The sequence below is a fragment of the Acomys russatus genome, chromosome 9 (assembly GCF_903995435.1).
Source record: "Acomys russatus chromosome 9, mAcoRus1.1, whole genome shotgun sequence".
In the NCBI taxonomy this organism is placed as follows: domain Eukaryota; kingdom Metazoa; phylum Chordata; class Mammalia; order Rodentia; family Muridae; genus Acomys; species Acomys russatus.
In genome coordinates, this window is record NC_067145.1 from 52,631,891 (window position 1) to 52,646,531 (window position 14,641).

Below are 14,641 nucleotides of genomic sequence, written 5' to 3' on the forward strand. Positions count from 1 at the left end.
CTTTCATGGGACCTATATTTTCTTGAATTAAATTTTGTAGTTCTAGAACAAATAGGCAATCTACAAAGGTGTTATCTGTGGTTCTTAAAAACAGAGGCTTCCTTATCTTCCAGCCTAGTAAGCAGCTGGGGGAATTCCGTCTTTAAGCACAAGGGCACTGGGTCTGCAAGTACCGGTCTTCAAAGAGAAAAGCATCCTGTCTTCAGGTGTCACAGTGCTTCCTGCTAACTGGCCCCAAAGCTGTGCTTTGTAAGCTCACCAACTCACTCCTCAACACAGAAAACCAAGAAACCACCGCTGGGCTAATGGAGCTTCCTGAAAGGAGGAGGCGGCAGGATGCTGTGTCCTTCAGGAGCCTCTGGACCTCTTGTGTGCATCCACAGCTGGAACTGAAGCCACTGAGTCTGGCCCGAGCAGAGGGTGCTGTCACAGGGACACCGAGTGGACACTTTATAGCAATCTATATGATGTTGGTGCTCAAAAGTACACACCAGTGGTCTGCGAAATAAAATATGTTGGAACCCTCTTGAGTGCAGAAAGCATACTGTTGGGCTTGCTTCTGTCTTTATTTGTATTTGTATTTTTCCAAGACAGGGTTTCTCTGTGTAACCTTGGCTGTCCTGGACTCACTTTGTAAACCAGGCTGGCTTCAAACTTACAGAGATCCACCTGCCTCTACCTCCTGGGTTTTTTGTTTGTTTTTTTTTTTTAAATAGTAAGTGAAACCTGAGCTAATTTTGTGTGGTTTGTCCCCAAAGCTGGTGCTTTTCTTGGGAGCAAACCTGGTGAGAGGAAGTTAGGTGGTTAATGACCTGAACAAATCACTTTGAAAATAACGGACTCGGGAGGTCCATGGATCCATAGTTTAGAGAAAGCCCTGGTCTTGACTAGTGTTGCCTTACAATCCCAGAGTCACCATTTCTGGCTGTGGAACCAGATGGCATGTCCCTGAAGTGTACCCTTAAGGGCTTTGCATATTAAAACTTGTGAATCTCTAATCTTGAATGTTGGGGCCAGGGGCGGGGCGTTAAAAAGTGGGGCTGTCAGGGTAGGTTTAGACTTAGCCATTTTCCCATGTTTGACCTGGTCCATGCAGCAGGGTTGTGTGTGTATCTGTGACTATAAAGTTCCTTGACTCAAGTGTCTCATTGTTAGTTCTTGAGTTTGGCAAAGTCTATGTGGAACTCTTAGTTTATCTAGCAGTCACTCTGGTCTGTATTGTGGTACTAGTCTAAGACTTGACACTGGAGTGTGCTCCTAGAGAGACTGGGCCCTGCTAGTGTCAGTTCCTCTCATACAGCCAAAGTTTGGGCAAAGGAATACCGAAAGTTTAGCCGGCTATTTCCACAGGTTAGGGTGAAGCAATAACATTCTTGTTCTTTGTGGCTCAATATTTTGGAATACTGTAGTCTTGTCTTCCAGATTCTGCATGACTTGTAATGAACAAGTGGAAGTACGTGAATGAGGCCCTTGCATCTGAATTCAGCATTGCCTTTAACGTGTCCTGTTCTGAGCTGGTAAGATGGCTGGCTCAGTGGGTGCACGGTGCCAGCCTTGCAAGCCTGACTGAGTTCCATGCATCCCCAGAACCCATGTGGAGGTGCAAGGAAAATGGCCTCCATATGCACACCATGGCATATGTGCTCATCCACTTAATGATAAATACATTTTAATATATTTTTAATTAAGTATCAAGAGTTACAGCTCTTCATTTTATTCAATAGAGACAGAAATAGTAGCTAGGCAATCCTATTTTTAGAGATGACTAGCACAGGCAAATGTGTTTGAAAGCCCAATGTGCGCATGTCTGCAAACCCTGCCTCAGCTCCTTTCTACATCTGGTCAGGCAGTCACCGACAACATACTCTGCTTCCAACAGTCATGTGTCCCTGCCCCAGTAATCCACATAAGAATGAGAGTCACGACACCACAGTGAAAACCCAGAGTTGTGTTGCCAGTGGAGCACAAGCACTGTTCAGCCTTTGTGTAAATTCTGTGGGGAATGCGTAGGGGAGGGTGGGTTAGAGCAGTCCCTAGTGAAGTAAGATGGGCAGCATTTCTAGTCCCCAGGCATAGTCAAGAACCACTGGAAGCCAACCTTGCTGTACAGGAGAGCGGTTGCCATTTATTTGTTCAGCGTGAGGTATGTAGGTCTTGACGCTTCTCTGTGAGGTTCCCTATGGTTGGTAGTCCTCATGTGTCAACAGTGTTGATGTTGATTGTCCTTGCCAGGTCATGTGGCCTTTTAAGGGAGTTTAATGCCTAGGAGAATTGCATGTAGTGAAGCCAGAAAATTGTGGAGCTGGGCCTCTTAACACAGGGCTGTAATGCACATACTCAGGATGCCGAAGCAAGAGGACCACACCATCAAAGTCTGCACGGGGAAGCCTAATGAGGCCCTCCTTTGCTCTCCTCCAGCTCATAGGAGAAGAAAAGAAAGTCTGAGAGGATTGCTCAGTGGAGAGTACTTGCCTAGCACTCACAAGGCCCCCGAGTTAGTAGTACACAGTGCTAGGAAAAACCAAACTTTCATGAAAATTCACTAGTTTACTGTAATGGTGTGATTATGGGAAAGGCTGATGTAGCTTCCATTATTGTGTGTCAGGAATAAAAACATGTACACGGAAATATATAGAATGTAATGTTTATCGTCCAGGCATATTTTGCATAATTTTAAAGCAAAGGTTATATAAAATTTGATGTTCGGGATATATTCCTCAGCTTGGATCCACTTTGAGAAATAAAATTACAATAGTTTGAACTCTCATGTCTCTGTTTGCTAAATGCTAATTTTTGTTTGTGGTACAAACAATTGTACAATTGTAGTCAGCAATTTGTTTTAAAAAGCCAGGAATGCATACTTCTCGAATGTTAGCATAATACAGCTTACCTGGGCAGGTTAAAAAGCTGTAAAAATCATTTACTTCCATCCATCTGCAAGTCAGTTCAGCCTAGTGAGTGCTTCCAGACTTACAAAGTCCTAGTAACTTTGATAATGTAAACACAAAAACATATTTTTAATGAAATAAAAACAGTGTGAGTACTGAAAATGTTCATTTGTCTATGTTTTAACACATATGTATATATATACTAGTAACTGCGTGCATGCATGCATATACATTATTTGCAGATACTTGCGAAGGTGAATTGTTGATGTGGCTCGTCAGTGTGGGTGGATAAATACTCGCTGGTATTTTTTATTCAGGCATTCAGATTGCTCTTCACCTAGCTATGCTGTTCCCAAGGCAATGGTCCTGGACTACGTAAGAAAGCTAGCCAAGTATAAGCCAGAGAATGAGTGAACACGCAGTATTCTTCCAGAGTTCCTGCTCTTACTTCCTCAGTGCCAGAATGTGACAGAAGTAGAAGCTGGGGCTGGCGAGATGGCTCAGTGGTTAAGAGCTCTGGCTGCTTCTCTAGAGGTCCTGAGTACAATTCCCAGCTGGCTCACAACCATCTATACAGGGATCTGGTGTCCTCTTCTGGCATGCCGCTATACATGCAGACAGAGCATTTATATACATTAAGTAAATTTAAAGAAAAAAAGGTGGAAGTTGAAATAAACCCTTTCCTCCCCCAAGTTGCTTTTCATCCAGGGTGTTTGTCCCAGCTGAGAGTACACTAAACAGGGCCCAGGAAACTGCAGCTATGGATAAGTTGAGGGCCAGTAAGAAGCAGCAGCCAAGTACTTGCAAGAAGACACCAGAAAAGACGCCTTAAGGGTGTGTCAGGAATTGTCTGACCCCACCAACTGCAGCCTCAAGGTAAGAATAGTTGAACTGGAGAGACGGCTCAGCAGTTACGAGCACTGACGGCTCTTCCAGAGGTCCTGAGTTCAATTCCCAGCGACCACATGGTGGCTCACAACCATCTATAATGTGATCTGACGCCCTCTTCTGGCCTGCAGGGGTACAAGCAGGCAGAGCAATGTATACATAATAAATAAATTAATCTTTTTTTTTAAAAGTTGAACTCATGTCCCCCTAAGAAACTGTTTCCCCTACATTCAGCCATCCAGGCACTCTGAGGCCACTGTAGCCATAGTACCAAGGTACCTGGCTACAACTCAAGAAAACAGTGGTTCATGTAATGGTTTTGCAATGTGCAGATTGCTCTTGGATTCTTTCCTTTTTTTGTTTTGTTTTGTTTTCCTAGACAGGGTTTCTCTGTGTAGCCTTGGCTGTCCTGGATTCGCTTTGTAGACCAGGCTGGCCTTGAACTCAGTGCGATCCACCTGCCTCTGCCTTCCGAGTGTTGGGATTAAAGGCGTGCGCCACCACGCCCGACTGCTTTTTTTTTTTTTGAGACAGGGTTTGTTTCTCTGTGTAATAGTCCTGGCTATCCTTGAACTCTTTGTGGACCAGGCTGGCCTTGATCTCACAGAGACTAAAGGCGTGCACCACCACACCCGGCTCCTCTTGGATTCGTAAGGATAGAGCAGCTTTCAACTAGATTTCAAAGAAAGGAGTGAGAGGCCAGGAAACGTACCTGAGGGTAAGAACCATTCCTGGCAGTTCCCAGGTATGATGGATAACGCTCTGACATGGAACCGGAAGCTGAACCATCAGTGGAGAGAGCCCCCAAGAAAAGCTGCGAGCAGGGAGCCACGTGGGCTACTACCAGCAGGGCTGCGCATGCTCCAGTACAGAACACGGAGCTCGGTTTAATGTTTGTCCTGCTGAAGTTTGATCCTGATTTGGTCTGACCATTCTTTGCTATTTTCCTAATCCTTTTAGACTAGATCTACACAGAATTAAAAATGAAAAGATTTTTTTTTTTTTTTTTTGAGAGAGTTAAAAAAAAAAAAGAAAGAAAAAACAGTAGTTCTTAGCTTCCCATGGGCAAAATGCCAGAACTGATTGATGTTTAGGCAAAGTATTCACTCTGCGGCTAACTGGGGTCCACCAGCAGGTGGAGACCACGCATTCAAACGCCGCCATGTTGGTGCTTCAGCTGCGCCACTTACTGCTAATGCTGCACCGCTCTAATTTCTTGCAGTAGTAGTACTATGGGTCCAGACTTGTCTGACTCTAATGCCTGTGTCTCTTATGTAACTGCAACAAAGACCCAGATACCAGCGTCGCATGGTGCTTACTGCTGCTAAGGGCCCTCGTGTTTTGCAGACCTGTCCATCTGCTGTCCTGCCTGAAGAGCTGTGTCCAGCAGGGTCCATTGTCAAGCAGCTCTTACTTGGAGAGACACACATGTGAATTACCTGAGTGCAGCCTAAATGAACTGCTATGAAGAATATGTCCACTAGGATTCTTAGCAAAGACCTGGTGTTTTTAACCTATGAGGATGATGTGTCCAGTTCTGGACAGAATCTTGCCCAAAACCCCACCCCCACCTCAAGTTTTCACAGAAGTGGAAGCTGGCCTCAGTCTATCTCAGCTTCCCAGTGTTGGGATGTTGGGATGTATTATACTCTCTTCCTCCTTCCTTCCGTCCCTCCCTCCCTCCCTCCCCCCTCCCCCCTCCTCCCTCTCCTTTTTGTGTTTGTTTTTCGAGACAGGGTTTCTCTGTATAGCCCTAGCTGTCCTGGACATGATTTGTAGACCAGGCTGGCCTTGGACTCAGAGTTCCAACTGCCTCTGCCTCCAAGTGCTGGGATTAAAGGCGTGTGCCACCACTGTCCAACTTTTACTTCATTTTTTTGAGACAGGGTTTCTCTGTGTAGTCATTCATGGAACTCTCTCTGTAGACCAGGTTAGCCTTGAACACACAGAGATCTGCCTGCCTCTACCTTCCACGTGCAGATTAAAGACATGCACCACCACTACCACCACTTGGCTAATGCTGTATCTTTTTCCGTCCCAAAGCCCTGGGTCATTAAATATGTGTGTGAGGATGTTTATTTACCTATTCATTTGAGACACGGTACTGCTAAGTATCTCTATCCAACCTAGAACTCACTTTACAGATCAGGATGGCCCCAAGCCTGTGGTGACCCTCCAGTCTCTGTCTCTTGAGGGCTGAGGTTACAGGGTGCATCCCCAGGCACATATATATGCATTTACGTATAGGGACAACAGGAATCGACATGGCTAACTCCAAGAAGAAAGTACACACAGTGGGCCATGAAGATACGCGATTTTCCCAGTGACACTGGCAGGGTAGGGAGCTCAAGAGTGCAGTGTTTGCCTGGTAAACTTGAGGCCCTGGGTTGGATTAGTCCCTGGTACCACTAAAAAATGTTCTTAAAAGGCTTAACTGGGTGCTGGTGGCACACACCTTTAATCCTAGTACTCAGGAGGCAGAGGCAGGTGGAACTCCATGAGCTTGAGGCTAGCCTGGTCTACAGAGTGAGTTCCAGGACAACCAAGGCTACACAGAGAACAAACAGCCAAAAAAAAAAAAAAAAGCTAACTAATTCAAGCCAACGAAACAAAAGGGCTTGCCAGAGTTCCAGCAGGCAGGCCCTCGGCTGTCAGCCTCCTGCCTCTTGTACTCTCCCTGGTTCAGATCTTATTGTTAGGTCTGTCATACATTCTTCTCTGCCTTGAGTCTGAGAGGCCACTGCTAACGTGGATCATTGCCCTGCCCCTTGTATTTTCTAAACGACTCTGTCCATACAAGGCACTCGATGCTTTGTGCCAGCGGATTTAGCTCCATTGCATGCTCTGTAATTTACCCTGACTTTCTTGGTACCTCTCAATCCAAACAATCCTGTAAGTGACAATGTTATTCTTTCATCTTCTCCCAGGTTCAAACATGTGTGTCTTTTGGTTTCTAGTTTAGGGTGAATGATTACAAATCACTTTACACACCTATCTTCTCATTCTTCAGACATGGCTTCATTAGAGCTGACAGCATGTTTGCCTCTAGCCACAACATGCCATAATAGCACTATCTGGCACACACACACACACACACACACACACACACATACACACACACACACACACGTTTTTCAAGACAGTTTCTCTGCATAGTCCTGGCTGTCCTGGAACTCACTCTGTAGGCCAGGCTGACCTCAAGCTCAGACATCTGTCTGTCTCCGAGTTCTGGGATTAAAGGAGTATGCCACTGTGTCTGTCTTTAAACTATTCTTATACAATGGATTTTCATTGGACAGAACCTGAAATTGTGATTCAGGGCTATGGAGAAAGAAAGAAATGTAAAATGTGAGCGTATGGGTCATGTCCTTCTTTAAGTTCTTCCGTTGATACAAAATACTGTGGATCAGTGGCTGTTATTAAGATGGGTGGGTTGGGCGCTGGTCGGATGGTGCAGGGGTTACAACACATTCTGTTCTTGTAGAGAACCTGAGTTCATTTCCAGCACCCACCTTAGGTGGTTTCCACTCACCTGTACCTGGAGTTCTAAGGAATCTGACACCCATGGCTTCTGTGGGCACCAGTTCTCATACATACATACATACATACATACATACATACATACATACATATGCTTGAAAATAAATGTAAAAATCTATTTTAAAGGAAAAGATGGTAGTGGGACAAAGGATGTGTCACAGTCACTTTGGGGAGATTTTTTCATTGAGTTGATTTCAGGCACTAGCCTAAATGCACAGGACCCAGGGTGGATGTGTTTTCTTAGTGTCACACTGTTAGTACCAAACACTCTAGCGGGCAGGGTAACTTACAGGTACACAGACTTATTCGGCTCCTGTGATTGCTTGGTCTCATGCTCTTGGTTGGGCCAAGTATCGTGGAGGTAGCAGCCTGTGGTGGAGGGTGTTCTTCACTTCTTGGCAGATCCGAGGTAGATAGCAGGACAAGCAGAGACCTAAAGTTTGAATAGGAATGCCCCCCATAGGATGCTTGGCCCATAGCGTAGCACTATTAGGAGGGGTCGCCTTGCTAGAGTAGGTGTGGCCTGTTGGAAGAAGTGTGTCAGTGTGCGGGTGGGCCTTTGAGGTCTCCTATGCTCAAGTTACACTCAGTGTGACACTCAGTCTCCTGCTGCCTGCAGATCGAGATGTAGAACTCTCATCTTCTCCAGCACCGTGTCTGCCTGCGTGCCGCCATGATGATAATGGGCTAAACCTCTGAAACAGTAAGTCAGCCCCAATTAAAGTTTTCTAAGAGTTGTGGCCATGCTGTCTCTTCATAACAATAAAAACCTACTAAGACAGTATACACCCAAGTGGCCTACTTCCCCCAGTTAGGCCCCACCCACCATTTCCACCGCCTCCCAGGATGGTGCCATCTCTGGGGATAAAGCTGGATATGATGGTGCATGCCTGCAATCTCAGGACTTGGGAGGTGGAAGCAGGAAAACCAGGAGCTCAGGGGCATCTTCAACTTCATAGTGAGTTCAAGACCAGCCTGAGCTGCAGGAAGATCTTGTCTCAAAGCGGGGAGGATAGAGAGATGGCTCAGTCATTAAGAGCACTGGCTTTTTTTGTAGAGGACTCAGAATCGATTCCCAGTACCTACACGGCAAGTTACAACTATTTGTAATTCCAGTTCCAGAGGATCCCACATCCCCTTCTGACTTGAGTGTACAAAGGACACATGTGATGCACAGACATGCAGGCAATGCTCCCATAGACATACAAAGTAAAAAACAAAAATAAATTTAAAACAAAGTGTCTCCGCCTTACCTTAACCTCCATGATCACATCTGTAAAGACCCCTTTTTCCAAATAAGCTCAAATTTGCCTTTTCCTGGGTTTTGTGATGCCATCCTCTTTTGTGGATCAAGGTTAGAAATTCTACTTTTAGCTCTGTATAATCCCAGCACTCAGGAGGCAGAGGCAGGAGGGTTTCTGTGAGTTCAAGGCCAGCCTGGTCTACATAGAAAGTTCCAGGTTAGCCAGGCCTATATGATAAGAGTCTGTCTAGAGAAGGGGGTGGGTAGAGGGAAGGAAGGGAGAAGAGACTGTCTCCTTTGATGTGTTAGAACTCTCAGGGGTGAGGGAGGGCAGTGAGGTGGTCACCTTTGATCTCAGCACTCAGGATGCAGAGGCAGGTGGATTTCTGAGTTTGAGGCCAGTCTGGTCTACAGAGTGAGTTCTGGAATAGCCAGGGCTACACAGAGAAACCCGGTCTCAATGAGGAAAGAAACAGAAAGAAAGAAAGAAAGAAAGAAAGAAAGAAAGAAAGAAAGAAAGAAAGAAAGGGAGGGAGGGAGGGAGGGAGGGAGGGAGGGAGGGAGGGAGGGAGGGAGGGAGGGAGGGAGGAGGCCCCTTTGGACACAGCGAGCCTGGAAATGAACAGTCTGAGATAGGGTCACAAATTTAAGATCTTCACCTTAAGAATGGAGTTTAAGGTCTGAGACTGGAGGAGATGACTGGGAGAGCTTGTTTTTACAGAAAGGAGATGTGAAAGGACAGACTACAGATCTCTAGGGAAAGAGAAAAGGTCAGTCAGCAGAGGAGGCTGAGAGGGAGTTGGGAGGGAAGCCATTGCTGGCCCACATGCCACAAATGGAATGCAATGGGATTTAACCCCTGGATGACCATGAGGTGGCCTTGACAAGAGCGGTCTCATTCAGAAACAGTCTGGGTCTTAGAGAAAATAAAAGGAGAGAAATTCAATACTGCAGATATCTATAATTCTTTCAAGATTGGCTACAAAAGACTTTTGTTTTTAAGATTAATTTATTATTATGTATACAGTGCTCTGCCTGCATGTACACCTGCACACCAGAAGAGGGCATCAGATCACATTATAGATGGTTGTGAGCCACCACGTGGTTGCTGGGAATTGAACTCAGGACCTCTGGAAGAACAGACAGTGCTCTTAACCTCTGAGCCATCTCTCCAGCCCTACACAAGTATTTTCTTTGTTTTAAATGCTTATTATTTTGTATTTATTGGTTTACTGTGCGTCTTTGTCTCCTAGAGGTCAGAAGTCAACTTAAAGGAGTTGGTCCTTTCTTTCCAATACATGGGTTCAAGGGGTCATGTCATGCTTGACAGCAAAGGGCCTTTACCAGCAATCATCTCAGGGCCAGGAGAAATCATCACTATAAATTTTTAAATAGCCGCTGGTGGTGGCCCACGCCTTTGATCCCAGCACTCGGGAGGCAGAGGCAGGCTGATCTCTGTGAGTTTGAGGCCAGCGTGGTCCACAAAGTGAGTCCAGGACAGCCAAGGCTAACATAGAGAGACCCTGTCTGGAAAAAAAAACCTTTTTTTTAAATTAATAACTGGGCAGGAAGTTGATCAAAAGACCGATTTTATAAGCTGGAGGAAATACACAGCATGCTTCTTATGTTGGTGGGCAGGTCCTAAGGAAGACAGAGGATTCCTGTTACATTCTTGACTAGACAAAACATGGAAGGGACATCAAAGGAGGGGGCTGATTTTCCTGGAAGCACTGGATACCTGTACTGTGGAAGAGAAAGTGAAGCCCTGGCAGATTGCAGGCAGAAAGTGAGCAGGCTCCCTCTGTAGTGCACAAATCAACGAGATGTACATCACACTGAAGTGGGACCTGGCAGCATACACTTACACCCGGCAGGCAGGAGTCAGAGACAGAAGGACAGCCGCAAGGCTGAGGCCAACTTGAGTTACCTAGTGAGTTCTGGGTCAACCTGAGCTACATGGCCAGACCCTATTTCATAAAAGGAACAACAAAGGAGAACTTGCCACCAGATTACCTGGCCTGCATTCATAGCTATGCTCACAGTTTTCAATTTAGGAGTTGACTAAAGATACTTTCTCATTCCTATAAAATGTATCTCTTTTCTTTCTAGACAGGGTCTTAGGCAGCCCAGGCTGGCCACACTGCACCGCCAACTCTCCAGCCTCAATTCCCCCCATGCTGCGGTTACTTGCATGCCTCAGCACACCACGTTTTGAGTAATAGAGACTGAACTCCGCCCTTGACACACCCTAGCAGCACTTTATCCCCTGAACTGCCTCCCCACAGATGGCAAGCTGAAATTCTCTTTGGTGGTGCACAACTCTTGAATTTAATCTGGGGTGGTTTTTAGTTTCTACTGTTTTTAGCTGCTTAAATATAGTTATTGAAAAAAGTTATTCTGTTTAACTTAGCCATTTGGGGAAACTGTTCTGAGATAATTTGAAAGTTGTATTTAAAAGTTGTCTTGGCCATTTCTCTGCCATTTAGCTAACAATAAGTGTAGGAGTTGTTTCCTTTCTTTCTTTCTTTCTTTCTTTCTTTTTTTTTTTTTTTTTTTTTTTTTTTTTTTGAGATAGGGTTGCTCTGGGTAGTCCTGGCTCACCTGGACTCGATTTGTAGACCAGGCTGGCCTCGAACTCACAGAAATCCACCTGCCTCTGCCTCCTATGTGCTGGGATTAAAGGCATGAGCCACCATACCTGGCTAGGAGTTGTTTTCAAAACAGCAAATCGGGGCTGGAGGGATGGCTCAGCAGCTAAGATTACTCGTTGCTCTAGTGAAGGACCAGGCCTCAGTACCCAACATCCACATAGTAGCTCACAAGCATCCATAACTCCAGTTCCAGAGGTCTAACATGTTCTTCTCGCCTCTGTCAGCACCAGGCATGTGGTGCACACACATAATTGCAGGCAAAATACTGATACATATAAAATAAATAAATTCACTTGGGTGAATGCCTATTGTTCCATCTTCTCCGGAGGATGAAGCAGTGAAATACCAGAAGAACTAAAATTGAATTTCAGGGTTACTGGGGCAAAGGTTAAGAAATAGACCCACAGGAGATAATCTGGCCAGCTGGTAAGAAGAGCCCCACCAGCGACACCGTTGTCTAGTGACTGACCCAAAGGGAGACCCAATTTTCTGGCAACATTCCTTCTTGCCCACTGGAGATAGGGTTAATAAGAAACCAGGCACTTCCCTAGACTAGGTAGTTACTGAAGAGAGCAAAGAAAGCTAAGCCATGGCCATCTTGGCGCCTTTTTCTGTAGCCTGTCACCTTTGGACATTATACTTCCTTATGTTACTCAACCAATAGGCGCGTGCCAGGCTGGAACTCCCCTGCTTTGGGGTGCTGGGAGGGATAGGAGCCTATTAATTTTCCCTCAGCTCAAAGTCCCCGGCTCTTTCTGGATACTGCTGTGTTGGTGAGGCAGAGCCCAGCTCGAGTCAAAAGAGTTAAAGGTCCTTGTGTGTATTACATTGGTATTGAGTCCTGGTGGTCTTTTCTGGGGGCATCTTGTGATCTGGGCACAGCAGCAGGAGAATCACTTCAGTCCATAAGTTCTAGGCCAGCCTGGGCAACATAGTCAGAACTTTCAGCCTCCACCTCAGCAAAACAAAGCATGTTGGGCTGGCTTATATGAGATAGTTTATTGTTAGTGTGCTTGCCTCTTGAGGGTGGGTGAGGGGCTGCTCTGGGTTCTCAGTTCAGTTACCACAAGAAAAACAAAGAACACAGGCATCAGATGCGTTACACATAGAGCCATGAGGAAATGCTGCCTCAGGCACCACAACCTTACACCCTGTGCTAAATAATCTTATATCAACTTGACACACAGACTAGAGTTATCTGAAAGGAAGAAACCTGAATTGAGAAAATGCCTCCATAAGATTCAGCTGTAGAGCATTTTCTTTTTCATTTTTTTCTTTTCTTTTCTTTTTCTTTGTTTTGTTTTTCGAGACAGGGTTTCTCTTGTAGTCCTGGCTGTCCTGGACTTGCTTTGTAGACCAGGCTGGCCTCAAACTCACAGAGATCCACCTGCCTCTGCCTCCCTAGTGCTGGGATTAAAGGCATGCACCACCACACCTGGCTAGGGCATTTTCTTAATTAGTAACTTATAGGGTAGGGCCCAGCCCGTGGTGGATTTTATATGTATCCCTGAGCTGGTGGTACTGGGTTCTCTAAGAAAGCAGGCTGAGCAAGCCATGAGGGCAACTCAGTAAGCGCCACCCCTCCCATGCCCTCTGCATCTGCTCCGGCCTCCAGGCTCCTGCCCTGTTTGAGTTCCTGTCCTGACTTCCCTTAACATGAGCAGTGGAAGCTGAATAAACCCTTCCCCTCCCCCAACTTGGTTTTTGGTCATGGTGATTTGTCACAGCCATAGAAACCATGACTAAGACACAACCCAAGCTGCTAATTTTCTCTGTTGGCTAGGAAAAGCAGCCACCCTCGGGGTTATGGTCTTGATCTTTCCCCTCTGCTGGAGGTGACCAAATTCAGGCTAATTTCAGTTTTGTTTTCCTCCTTCTCCCTGCAGTTCCCACTTTCATCCAGGTGAGGGCAGTGAGAAGACTCCTATTTCCCAAGTGAAAAATTATAATCCTGCTTTTTTTAAAAACATATTTTATTGAAAAATAAAATAATTCATATTACATCTCATTTTCTATCCCATCCCCTACATCCTCCCATTCCTCCCTCCCTCCCACTTTCACCCCAATCCCCTTCCCTATGACTGTGACCGAGGGGGACCTCCTTCCCCTGAATACGGTGCTAGGGTATCAAGTCTCTTCTTGGTAGTCTGCTATCCTTCCTCTGAGTGCCATTGGGCCTCCCCCACAAAGTGACATGGCCAAATATGGGGCACCAGAGATCCTGTGAAAGTCAGTCCCCAGTCTCCACTTAACTGTGGAGAATGTTCTGTCCCTTGGTTAGATCTGGGTAGGGGTTTGGTGATGACTGCGCGTTTTGTCCTTGGTTGGTGCCTTTGATCAAGCAGAACCCCTGGGCTCAGATCCACCCATCATAATGTTCCTCTTGTAGGTTTCTAGGACCCTCTGGATCCACCTACTTCCCTATCCCCTATATTTTTCTCACCTAGAGTCTCCATAGGATGTTCTCACCTCTATCCCACTTTGCTGGTAGGTGCAGACTTTCATGGGACCTGCCCCTTGGGCTAGTGTCCAGTTATAAGTAAGTATATACCATTTGAGTCTCTCTGCTTCAGGGTTAGCTCACTCATTATGATCATTTCTAGTTCAATCCATTTGTCCACAAATTTCGGGAATTCTTTGTTTTTAATAGCTGAGTAGTATTCCATAGTGTAAATGTACCACAGTTTCTTTATCCATTCTTCTACTGAGGGACACTTAGGCTGTTTACATGTTCTGGCATACAATCCTGCTTTTAAACTGTGAACCACATAAGTCTGTCTCTCAGGGTAGGTTGGACAGATGAGGTTAGGAGCCAGCAAAGGAACCAGCCGGCCCTGGAAGCTTCAGCAAACAAGTGTCTTGTTCCAAAGGCCAAGGCCAAAGCCCAAAGGGCAGTCTAATGAACCAATCTCTGCCACCCGAAATGGGAAGACGCTATCTGGCTACTTACATATTGCTTTTGGACTATGCACTGTCATCAAGTTATCTAACGAAATCGTTTGAGAAAGAAGAACATGTTTATGAAGAAACAATCTAGAAGTAAACTCTCTACAATAAAGAAATGAGAGACAGAGATTGAGGTTATGTGTAGTGGTTGAATGTCAAAGAGATTTTAGGAAAACAGTTTTTAGCTATGTGAGAAATTTTATGTATTATATTGGCTGGTGAGATAACAGCGATTAAGGGAGCTTGCCTAACAAGCCTGAGCATCTGAGTTCTATCCCCGAAACCCACATAGTGGAAGGAGAGACACAACTTCCCCACAGATTGCTCTCTGATACCCGCAAACAAGGGCACACACACACACACACACACACACACACACACACACACACACACACGTAAAACGTAATGAGAATAACAAATTACACTGTGGATCGGGCTTCTGGGAGTTACTTATCCCATACACTCTTAAAAAATAAATGCCAAAC

The 14,641-nt window shown here is 45.6% G+C and overlaps 1 protein-coding gene across 2 annotated transcripts in view; it reads right to left on the bottom strand.

Annotated features, from left to right (window-relative positions):
• Prpf18 (pre-mRNA processing factor 18) overlaps window positions 1-14,641 on the bottom strand; it is an 807,949-nt gene that overhangs the window by 258,682 nt on the left and 534,626 nt on the right. The window lies entirely within an intron of this gene.